Genomic DNA, 12725 nt, shown 5'->3' with positions numbered 1-12725 from the left:
ATTATGTCGGATTAAAATCAAATCGGGTTAAAATTAGGTCGTTTTAATATCATTTCAGGTTAGAGGTGATCATAAATGACCTGAACAGGTTGGCTCGAATAAAGTACGGGTTTGGACAAGGCTAAAAATGCATTTTTAGTTTAAAACCCGAGTCCGACCCAAAAAAGCTCGAAAAACCTGTTTTGGCCCAATAAGCCCGACACTATTTTACAGATTTTGGCACAAGATTTAATTTTATATTTTTATGCATGGGTCGGCTTGGCCTGATTTTTTTTATTTTTATTTTTATTTTTTTATTATTCATCTCTAGCTCGGGTAAAAGTAGATTAGATCGAATCGGGTTAATTTTGGATCTGTTTGAGTTCAAATCGGGGCAAAATAGTTTGATTTGAGTTCAAGTCGGGTCAAATTCTTTTCAAGTTAAATTCAAGTTGGGTCAAATTTGGATTTGGATTGAGTTCGGGTCAATTACTTTTTGGGTCTTGAATTTAATCGGGTTAAATAAGATCGGCTACAATTTAAAACGGATGGTTTTTTTTAAAACGGGCCGGGTCAGTTTCCTCTATTGGTCCTCCAAATGTTTCGATCCTATGAATAAATTATGATTCAAAAACCAAAATATAATTCTGTATTGGTGTGGATGACTGGATGTGCTAATATAACTCACTTAAATTTTTTAAAATGTGAGTTATATTAATTTATTAACACCTCCATACTTTAAATTCTGTTGGTTTGTCTCAACAATGTAAATGTTCCTAGTGCAGTTAATGTTGCATTGTCGATTGTCTAAAAAAGGAAAAAAAAAAAAGTTGAACGGTTGATTACAGCTAAAATTAGAGAAATCATTGGTAGTAGTTTAACGTCACATACGCAAGTTGACGTTAACGTGTAAGAATCTGTCAATGCAACGCCGTTACAGTAATATTTCATACGTGTCCTATTTGAGTATTTGTCCAGATCATAACATTACATTGACTGTATTGTCTTTCAGTGAAGAGCCTAGAGTGTCAGTTTTACCCGTAGATTGACATATGAAGCAAATCATTAAGATTAACTAGGATTTTGGGGCTGGGCGGTTGCCCCACCCCAGTAACACAACATTAATTACAAGCACAATGTATGTGGCATTTTGATCTGCTAACCACACTCTTTATCTCAACCAACTCGCAATTATTATCTTAGCACCTAGTATTACTATATTACTCACGTTTTTATTTGTGTATCTAATATTTCAAGTATTCTCTAATATTTCAAGTATTTCAATCACACAATTGTAGATAGATATTGGCTTGTGCATGGCTATAAAATCAGGCCCTAAACTCTTTTACGACACAATAAGCAAACACAATAAATCAAATATCCAATTCAATATGAATAACAAGTTGTGTGCTAGTTTAATTCTCCTTGCCTTTGTGGTGGTGAGTGAATCAGTTCCCCTCTCAAACATCATGGAGTCTGATGAGCTTGCAAAAGTACTTATTGATGATGTTGGCAATCGCCTCAGTGGCCGTGTTTGCAAAAAACTTTGCAAAGACGAAGGTGAATCTTGTGGGTTTCGCAAGGGGGCCTGTTGCTCGGAAAGATCTTGCATTAACGGAGCTTGCAAAAAATACTGCAAAGACGAAGGTGATTCTTGTGGGATTGGCAAGGGGGCTTGTTGCAATGAAAGATTTTGCATTGAAGGTACTTGCAAAAAATACTGCAAAGAAGAAGGTGAAGTTTGTGGGATTGGCGTCGGGGCATGTTGCTCGGAAAGATTTTGCATTAAAGGTACTTGCAAAAAATACTGCAAAGAAGAAGGTGAAGCTTGTGGGATTGGCACTGGGTCATGTTGCTCAGACTTACTCTGTCTTAACTAAAATGTATGAACAATCTGTCGCAAGACTGAAGGTAAAACAAGCTTGCTGCGATGCCTATATATATATATATATATATATATATATATATATATATATATATATAAAATAACAATGCGATGGGTGATGTTCAACAAAACCTTCTATCTCACCACATATCTATAAGACGTATGTATGCATTGTTGTGAACGTATATGTAATGTTCATGACTTCTAGTGTTTCTATGTGTATGCATTGTATTGTTGCTATATGGCCAATATGGGTTGTACATGATTTCTAAATACTACGTACAATAAAACTGTTATTGTGTGCTTTTATTCGGGTGTGTTCTTTTATTATGGTTAATGAGCATCTCTCAATTTCCATAATTAGCGGAGTACTTCTCCGTAGCTTCCAAAAACTGATTGACTACATTAATAGCTTGGTGCAACTGGGTGTTGGTTGGCATTGTTTGAGGGCTCCAAGGAGGCTCAAGGCTCGAACCGTGCTGGTCACGAGCACCAGTTTCGCGTTGACGAAGTGGAGTGTGGGTCTTTGGGCTGTGCCGAGGAGAGGCCTAGCAATTTTTTTTGTCTGTGTCCTCCCCCTGGCATGGTACTCGATTATGGTAAAAATTGAAGTACTATTTATTATACCCTAAATTAGTAAATAGCATGAGGCCCTTAAGACACGTGACACGCTCTGAGCACATGAGCTCCTTTAGTAAACTATTCATGGCCTTTTGGCTAGTTATTAATATCTACACCCTAGTGTAGGTATTAATACCTGCACCCCCTCTCCGCTTGTTCTATACAAAAGTTTTTACAATAAAAATCAGTTTTTTCTATTTTTCTCTCTCCTCTTATAAATCAGATTCCTTTATAATTTTACCAACATTTAAAATTTCTCTCTCCCTATATTCTTACCACTTTCTCTTTTCATTTTCTCTCTCCTTATATTTTTACCACTTTCTCTTTCAATTTTTTCTCTCCTAAAATACCAAGTTTTTCCAAATTTTTCTTGAAAAATAAATCAAAATACTCTTAAATCTCTTCTAAATGAACGATCAATAATCAAATTGTAAGTTGATAATTTTTTTTTTTTTTTGAAAAAAAGTTCAAAACCTAATTTTTTTTTTTTTGTCTTATTCTTCAATTATATGAAATTTTAGTAGTAGCAGTTCATGATTTCTAATAATTTTTATCATAATAATGATTTCTTATGATTATAGTAGAATGATGTTTGGTTTACTCTATTTAAGTTATTTTAACTTGTGGTGTGTGTTATTAGCTTATAAATTGAAATTTCTGGACAAAAATAATTAAAAATACAGTTCAATTACCCTAATATAATGGACAACTTGATCTATTTCGTAGGATTATAGAAATGTAAATTTAGTTCGTAGCAGAATTTATTTTTTTTGTATGAATGTTCATTTTCATTTTGATAAATGTTCATTTATGTATTAGTATATGGTCATTCACATGTTAATAAATAATCATTAGAATTCTTCACAAATCTAATAAGAAATTTCAATTAGACTTTGTAATTTCTCATAGTTTTTAATGGAAGTGATTTTATAATTGAGTTGTGTTATAGAAATTTTCCGTGATTATAACATAATTTAATTAAAACTACTATTCGGTGAATTTTGACTAGAACATTTAATCTACCGTAAATGTTCATATTAGATGGTCTTTATGTTCATTTGTAGAAGGACTAATATTCAAATTATAATTGTAAAAAAAATTCAAATTATAGTAACTAAAATTAAAAACAAATTATCAATTTGATTTATGAAATTGAACATCAATTATCATTTAATAATAATTATTTATTTTGTCACTAAAAACTGTTATTTGACGAATTTTAGCAAGTAAATTTTAATCTATCGTAACTATTCGATTTAGATGGAAAAAGATCATTTTAAATGGAATTCATGTTCATTTATTATCATTTTCATATTAATATAGGTTCATTTAAATTTGATACATGTTCATTCTCTTTGCATTACATTTCCATTCTCATATTGAAAGATGTTCATTTTCAATCTAATACAATATTTATTTTTATATCTAAACTTATTCATGTAGTTTTACACTTGTTCATTCTCATATTAAAAGATAATTGTTTCAATTTTTAATACTTGTTTGTTATTATATTAAAAATTGCTCAATTAAATTTTTATATTTGTTCATTCTCGTATTGAAGATGTTCATTTGACTTTTGGTATATGTTCATTTTAATGTCGAAAGATGTTCATATATATTTTAATACTTGTTCATTCTCATATTGAACTATGTTCATTTTCTGGCAACGTGTTCAAATTTGTTTTTATAAATATTTTTAATTATTCTGCTTTGTTTATAGTGTATTTTTTATTGTTACTAACATTTTCCTTTAAAATATTTTGATCTCTTATTACATAGGACAATGGAATTAAAAAAGTTGAAGACAATTACGTATATATTGAGAAAAAGATATGTATAAAGGTAAATGCACAACATCATAAGAGTAGAAGGGGTATAACCGTATGACAAGGACGATGATTCTATAAACTTTTTATTAATACCAAATGTATTGAATTTAAATACAATAATCATTGTGTAAGGCACATATATATGATATGTACATTTTTTAAGTTTAAGTTTTGCACTTTTTTTTTATTGTTTTTAATAAATTAAGCATATGTACATTTGAAAAGTTAAAAGAGTTACCTTTTATGTTTAAGAAACAATGAGTATGTATTTATTTGAAATGATATTACAATTGTAATTGAATTAATTTTATTCTACATTAAAAGATATTTTTTTTCAAATTAAGCCTATTAATTTAACTAAATAATAAGACAAGTTAATAAGAAAACTATCTAAAAATAAAAAAGGAAAAAAAATACTAATTTGAATATAACAAATCGCATTAACAGGATTGAACATTTAATGATACAAAATTGAACATTTATATACATAAAAATGAACATTTTATATGTTATTCAAAATCCGAAAAATTATAAGATGACGTCATTGTGATGGAAGGGATGTAAGTAGAGCTACCTATATAGGGGTGTAGGTAAAAAATTTCCCACTAGATTGGCCGAAGTAAAAATGAAACAATGGATTGGTCTTAAACTCTTAATCCACTATTGTGTTTGTCTACACTTGGTACATAAAAAGTTGTTGGCTTGTGTAGTTTGTGTTGCATAACTTAGCACTTTGGACTATGAGGTCTTAGGGCTTGTTCACTTCAGCTTAGTTTCAGTTCAGTTCAGTTCAGCTCCAATCAGTTCAGTTCAGTTCAGCTCCAATCAGTTCAGTTCAGCTCCAATCAGTTCAGTTCTATTCAGCTCCTAATTTCCTTCTCTCAGAAAATATTCATTTCAGCTCTATTTAGTTCAGTTCAGTTCAGTTCAACTCCAATCAGTTCAGTTCAGTTCAGCTCATTTCAGTAAATGTAAACATGCCCTTAGTCTACTAATTCAGAGTGAAAAGGCTGAAAGCTATGTATGATAAGTTATGGGTTTAAATTCTCACCCCATTTATAATTTTTAGGCTTTAACATCCATCTAGTGCTTGTGTTGTTTTTTTTTTTGCTCTTTTTCTTTGTGCAAGTTTATGCTCTATCTTGGTAAACTAGGATTATTGTCATCTTTAGACAAAAATATACAAGCATCTTTTTAAATATTAACCACATTTAATAAGTGATTATTATAGGTCATACACTCACACACAATTTTTTTTTCCATAAGATAAATAAGTTCATTATAGTGTTTGTAGGTAAATTTGTAGATGAGGTATTGCCAACTTCTAATAATTGTGGAATAACGTGTTTTGCATAAGGAGTTAATTTTTGTTAGGTGAGCAAAATTTCGATTATATTGAGACCATTCCTACAAAAGAAACACATAATTCATATATATTGGTGATGGACAATAAGTTTTAGTTATTATATAAAATAATATTTAATAATCGAAACTAAGTAACAGTCGTTAGCTAATAAATCTGCTCCCTAATTTGCTTCTCGACAAATGTGGGGCTACACAAGTTCGCTTATACAAGAAAATCCTTAAGGAGCTAAGATACTTTAGAGTTGTTTGATAAAGATATTTGAACAAATGAGTTTGGTCATTGTTTAAGAAAGTCCCTATCCACCCTCACTTGATAGCATCACTTACATGGCTCCAAAACAAAAGCATTGATAGTTCATAGTTCCAAAATTCAATTCTAATTTCATGTACTCCTTAGCTTCTCTTTAATTCTCATAATTTTTTTGGCATTAATTGCTAGAATGATTGAATGAAACACATCCTTTTACATAGTAATAACTAGGTTAAACCACAACCACATTTTTCACCATGCTCAAAAGGGAGCAAATGGGACCAAAGGCTTTTATTAGTTGGTATAGGTGGGCCTAAATTAGTTGCTATGACTTTAAAGAGGCAGCATAATGGCAAATTTACAGGACGTGTGCTTTTTGTGTATACTATCATCTCTATTATTTGGTCTCCATTCTCCACTTTATTTTACCTCAATTAAACCAAAGATTTTTGCATTGCAGTACTATATTTTCATGAACAAAAAAGACATAAAATGGGTCCATGTTCATATACCTACGTATTTTCTACAAGTTCGTCTTTTGTCGAACTATAGAGATGGCTTAATTTGTCTTAAGTTTATGTAAATGGCATCTCGTATACTCCCAAAATGTCATGGGGAGTGAAATTTCCTGGAACTCGACTAAAGTATGGTGCAACATCTTCTACTCGTAATAGGATAGCTTGTTTCCTTTAGTCCAAAGAGGCAAGAAAGGTACGTAAGACAGATATAATGAATATATCGATACATTTATTATAAAGTAGGCAAATTTTATAAGGTGGTAGTCTATTGATATAAAATCTAGTTTGAATTAATTTAATCCGAGTTAGGCCGTGTTCTGTTCACCTTATTTTCACTTATTTCAGAGTTAATAAGTTCAGATAAGATAAGTTCAGGAAAAATAAGTTCAGTTAAGTTGTAATAAGGGTTAATCAGGGCTATTCAAGTTTAATTTATAACTAAAATAAGTTCTAATAAGGGATAATAAGTTCAGATAAGTAAAAATCAGGTGAATAGAATACACCTAATAAGTAAACACTTTAAAAAGGAGGGAATGAGTAAGGGAATGTAATAAAATGTGACATCATTATTATGCACTAGACTAAGAGCAGAACTAATAAATTGTAATAAAGCAGTCAATTTATGGTTGTTATCTACCACCTAATAAGATACATGATTGATTATGGTTTGTGGCTTTAGAAACACCTAATAAAATACATGATTAATAATGGTTTGTGGCTTTAAAAAATAAGGAAAAATTGTCAAAAATAATACAAATTTTGAGTCATCCGTCAATAACATGTCCAACTTTTGATTATTTCTAAATAATACAAACTTTGGTGAGTATCCGCTTTAAACATGTTGAAACCGGTTGGTGACTTGATTAGTAGGTATATGGAACACGTGTTGCTATTCTATTGGTTTGACAATTTAATTTGATTTTTTTTTTATTTAATGTTTTCAATTTTTAAAAAATATATAAAATAACATTATTTATTGTTTTAGAAATTAAAAAAAAATCCTTAGCCACCTACTCTCCCAGCCCCCCACCCTGCCAAGACAACCGGTAGCCACCTCTAACTACCGCGATCACCGACCACGCCCCTGAATGCCGGCAACCACCTACCCAGTACCCTAGCCCGGTGCCGACCCAGCCCTTTCCTTTCCCTTTACTGCGAAACCGTCGTTACGCTCAGCCCAAACCGCCGCGAAACTCCACGAAATTTGACCCCATCTCTCTCCCACAACGCTTCCATCACCACCTTGTACACCAGCCCGCAATTAAAGCTACCATCGAACCGCCGCAACAATCAGCAACAACCCTCAGCCGCAGCACACCTCACGCCGCACAACAATCAAACATACGCATCCCCCTGTTGCCGCCAGATCAGAAGAAATCGCAAATCTCGGCCGAACAAAATACCAGTGACAATAGGGGGTTTTTGGGGTGGAGGAAAGGGTTTCGTGGGGAGGGAGAGGGATTTCGTTGACGGTTCGGAAGGAGGGAGAATGGGGTTTCGATGATGGTGGATTGATGGTTCAACGGAGGGGGAGAAGGAGGGCAACGGCGACAGTTGATAGGAATGTGCGGCGGGCTGGTGGGGACTGGCGCTGCCAGGGTGGGGGAGGAGAGCTGATGGTGGGGGAAGAGCGGTGGCTGGTAGTGAGGGAGGGGGTTTTATTTTTTTTTTTTTAATTATTTTAATTGTTAATTAACTATGATTAAAGCTTTAATTAGGAGTTAGTTAAATTCTTAAATGAATTTATCAAAATAAATAAAAATGGTAACCGGTTATTTAGGTTTTAGGTAAAATATCTCGTTTAAAACGGATACTCCCCAAAGTTCGTATTATTTAAATAATCAAAAGATTGACTTTTTTTGGCGGATCACTCAAAGTTTGTATTATTTTTGACAATTTTTTCCAAAAAAAAATAAGTTGATTTATAATTGAGTCTTTTTTTTTCTCCATTTGTTTAGATATCTTGGCCAATTTTGTCAAAATTTACTTCTAAGGTCCCGTTCACTTCACCTTATTATTGCTGAACTGAAATTATTTTTACTGATTTTCTATTATAATTCTTCTTTAAGATAACTGAATTTTACTGAATTAAACTTATTTTTATTGAACTAAAATTAATTTTACTGAACTGAATTTAATTTTATTGAACTGAAATTAATTTTACTAAACTGAACTTATTTTTATTTTTATGGTGAAGTGAATAGGACATAAGTTATTTTAAGTAGTACTCCCTCCGTAAAAAAAAAATGGGCATATATGTCAATACAAAACTTAAACTATTAAGGGGGTGTTTGGTTCACATAATTAAGGTATAAGGTATGGGTTTAGAATGGTTTAAACCCATATCTTATGTTTGTTTTATAATTTTAAGAGTTTCAAACCCATACCTCAAACCCCCAAAGTATGGGGTTTAGAAACCTTAGGAGGGGTGGGTTTGACTTATTCCCATACTGTTAGGTATCAAAATAAAAGAAAAAAAATTGCATTCCATAATCACACCAAATATATGGTATTAAGATTCAAGTTCCAAACTCATACCACTATAGTTTCATTTCTGATTCCAACTTCATACTAGTTTGCGAACCAAACACCCCCTAATATCTTTAATTATCATAAGTAAAATGATAGTGTATATAAATTGATTTTGGGTTTCAACCATTAACTTAAGCCTTTATTTGAGTTGGTCCTTTATCATAAAAAAAATTATAGCAATAAATATTAATAATAAGCAATTTATTGAAACGATTCCAAAAAGTATCCATCGTTAATCAAAGTGAATTATGTGAATCGTGAAAAAAGTCAAAACGTTTTACTTCTTTATTTAAAAAAATAAAAAAACGGAAGGAGTATAAGTTTGTCAATTTATTTACAATACTATACTTCATGGCAGTTATTGAAAATGTTACACGATGTGGTCGCTTGATCAAATTTTTTCCGTTTGCAAATTTAATGAAGTTGATGTAAGTGGATAATAATGGCATGGGGACATGGGGTACGTAGACGTTTCTATCCGTAGTTAATTAGCATACAATGTTGTCTAAATTAAAGTAGAGGTGATAAGACTCTTAACTATACATGAAGTCCTAAACAAATTAATTCCATGAGTGATGAGTCTACGTGGTGACACCCATTGTCAACCAATTTGCGCTCACCAAACAAACCATACATTGATTAATGACTATACATTCCATTATTATCGAATTTAACTATTCAATTCGTCTTATATATAATTATATACGCTAGACTAGATCACGTGTATTCAGTGTTTGAGTCATATACCTTATTTAATGGTCTAAATTTTTGAAGCATTATTAATACAAGGTATGACGGGTGAATATAAGTTCGAATATTTTTTATTTTTATTATTATCATCACAATTTTCACAAAAACTTGTTCAAACTTCATGCACCATACAATTTTAGAATTCAAATTGAAAATTTAGAATTGGTTTTTGTAATTTCATCAAAAAATTGCAAATAAAAATTTCTTAGAATTGATTTAAATGTTCCAAATATCAATTAGCCAAGATTTTAAGAGAGTATTGTCGATCATAGACAACAAGATGAACACTAATTGTAGCAATAAATGTTACTTTTTGGTTTAGACAAAATTGAATAAATAAGGAATGAACATGTACAAAACACTTATCAATTTTCATTGCTCAATTTTTTTCAAATGTTTTCATCATATAGTTGAGAACAAAACCATATCACAGTCAAGAATATTCTTAATCCTTAAATCCTTAATAAATAAAAAAATAATAATCATCAACAAATAAAATAAAACCAAATAAATAAAATAATTAAGGCCGGGCCACAAAATATACTTACCTTGGAATATAATCTAAACCCAAATATGGAGTTCTAAATTACCAAATATCAACTAGTTTTAGATTGGTCTCAAAAAAAAAAAAAAAAAAAAAAAAAAAAAAAAAAATTAGATTGATTCAATGCTTCCTCATCACCTATCATTAAAAAAAAAATGAGTAAAAATGGTTGTTGGTTATATTCGACGATGGGATGATATGGATATTTATACTAGTATTACGGATCGAGTATAAACTATTTAAGAGTAAGATTAGCGCAGTCTCATCTTAATACTTTAATCCATTGCCACATCAGAGCAAGATTAGCGCAGTCTTATCTTAAGACTTTAATCCATTGCCACATTAGCTTTTTAGATTAAGTTTAATTTTTTTTCTAATTTATAATTATGTTAAGACTCGATAAAATTTATCTCTTCAATCGCTTAGACTCATTTTTTTACATGTAAATTAAATTATTAAAGTTTTTTTTTAAAAAAAAAAAAATTAATTGAGTGTTAAATTGAGTCTGAAGTTGAGTCTTGAGTTTTCAAGACTCCACTTCAGATTTTGTTAAGAATTAGCTTCTTAAATGCATTAAAAAAACAAAGTCTTGTCTTAAGATCACAAAATCAAAAAATGATGATGTCATCCTGAGTCTTAAGACTCATGGCTAATCTTGCTCTCAGCTTTTTAGATTAAATTTAGTTATTTTTCTAATTTATAATTATGTTAAGACTCCTTAAGACTCGATAAAATTTATCTCTTTAATCGCTCATACTCATCTTTTTACATATAAATTAAATTATTAAAGTTTGTTAAAAATAAAAAAATTAATTGAGTGTTAAATAAAGTCTGAAGTGGAGTCTTGAATTTTCAAGACTCCACTTTAGATTTTATTAAGACCAAACTTCATAAATGCTTAAAAATAATAGTGTCTTGTCTTAAGACCACAAAATTAGAAATTGATAATGTCATCTAGAATCTTAAGACCTAGGACTAATCTTGCTTTTGTATACTTTACACTTCATTTCAATTTTCCAACTTTTATCATATTTGCCATCCTATATTTATAATTATTCTAATTAATATTTCGGAATATTCTCTTCATTGTGTATTTGTGTTACATATAGTTAAATACAATTCAATAACTATTACACAATTCCGAAATTAATAATTACAAAAACCACCAGAAAATGGTACTGATAGTGAATTAGCAATGTGTATAACAATGAAATCATGATACAAGATCTATCATACATGTTATCTTAAAACTCTATAAACTAAACTAATTGACATGAAGTTTACTACATAAATTTAATGTACTGCGTATATTTAAAATCGGAACGTATATATTAAGACAAAAAAGTCCAAAATGTTAGCTTCAACAAAATCAATCAGAAATGAAAACATTAATTAGATGCACCCAAGACGTAATCCCAACCTCCTAACTAAAGTGACGGCCCTACAAAATAAACAATCGTAGAAGTCACTCAACCTCACAAATTTGGCTTTTGGTAAACTGTTGCTACCATTTGATGATATGCCTGCATAAATAAACAACATAATGCGCGCCGACCTTTAATGCTACGAGTAGTATTTTCTCATCCACCATTATTCTTATTTTATTTTTATCCCCTTTTAAATTGCTATTATTACCTAACAAAATACAAGCTAAAACTGACCTGCTGATATTGATAGTGTGATGGGTATGATTATGATTGCTCTGTTTTGAATAATGTCCGTGTTTAGTCAAGAGCATAACCGTCTAACGACAATTTTATGATGTTTACCCATTAGTCCATTACAGAATACTCCGCATATTGGTATATAAATTATACGAATTAGTATTTACCAATTACAAAGTACTACGAACTATATATTATATAGTTAGATCAATAAAAAAAAATAAAAGAGTGATCGATGAGTATATTGCAAAATTTGGCATGTACGTGCACCACATATCCCATTTCAACTTGAACGTAAAAGTTGCGGGTCGAGAGTGTTTACAACAATGAGTTGGAAAAAAAATGTGATGCTCTCCGTATAACATCATGGAAAACCCTATCTTTGCATGCAAGTGACTCTTATATATTTTCTGATGTGGTTGTTATTTACATATGAATATGGGATCATACCAATAAAGAAATACTTCTTATGATGATAATTAATTAAGAAATAAGCATTAGCTCAATATCATAAAGACCAAAAATAGATTATGCTTCTCAAAATTGATGTAAATTATTATTGACCAAGTAAATATTGCCCAAGCAAATCTCATTAAAGTATTAAGCACCCTATAAAAACTTCGAAAAAATATTCATTTTTATCGGTTGAATCCGTATAAGAAAAAAAAAAAAAAAAAAAAAAGCTGTCGAGTGCAAATTTGTGATTCTAAACACATACGTTGATACGTAGTCAACATTCTGGATTTAGTTGCTAATTACATTATTAAAATGTGTTTAGAGCAAATTAT

Source organism: Chenopodium album, chromosome 11 (genome assembly GCF_948465745.1).
Source record: "Chenopodium album chromosome 11, dcCheAlbu1.1, whole genome shotgun sequence".
Classification (NCBI taxonomy): domain Eukaryota; kingdom Viridiplantae; phylum Streptophyta; class Magnoliopsida; order Caryophyllales; family Amaranthaceae; genus Chenopodium; species Chenopodium album.
This window is presented reverse-complemented; position numbering follows the sequence as displayed.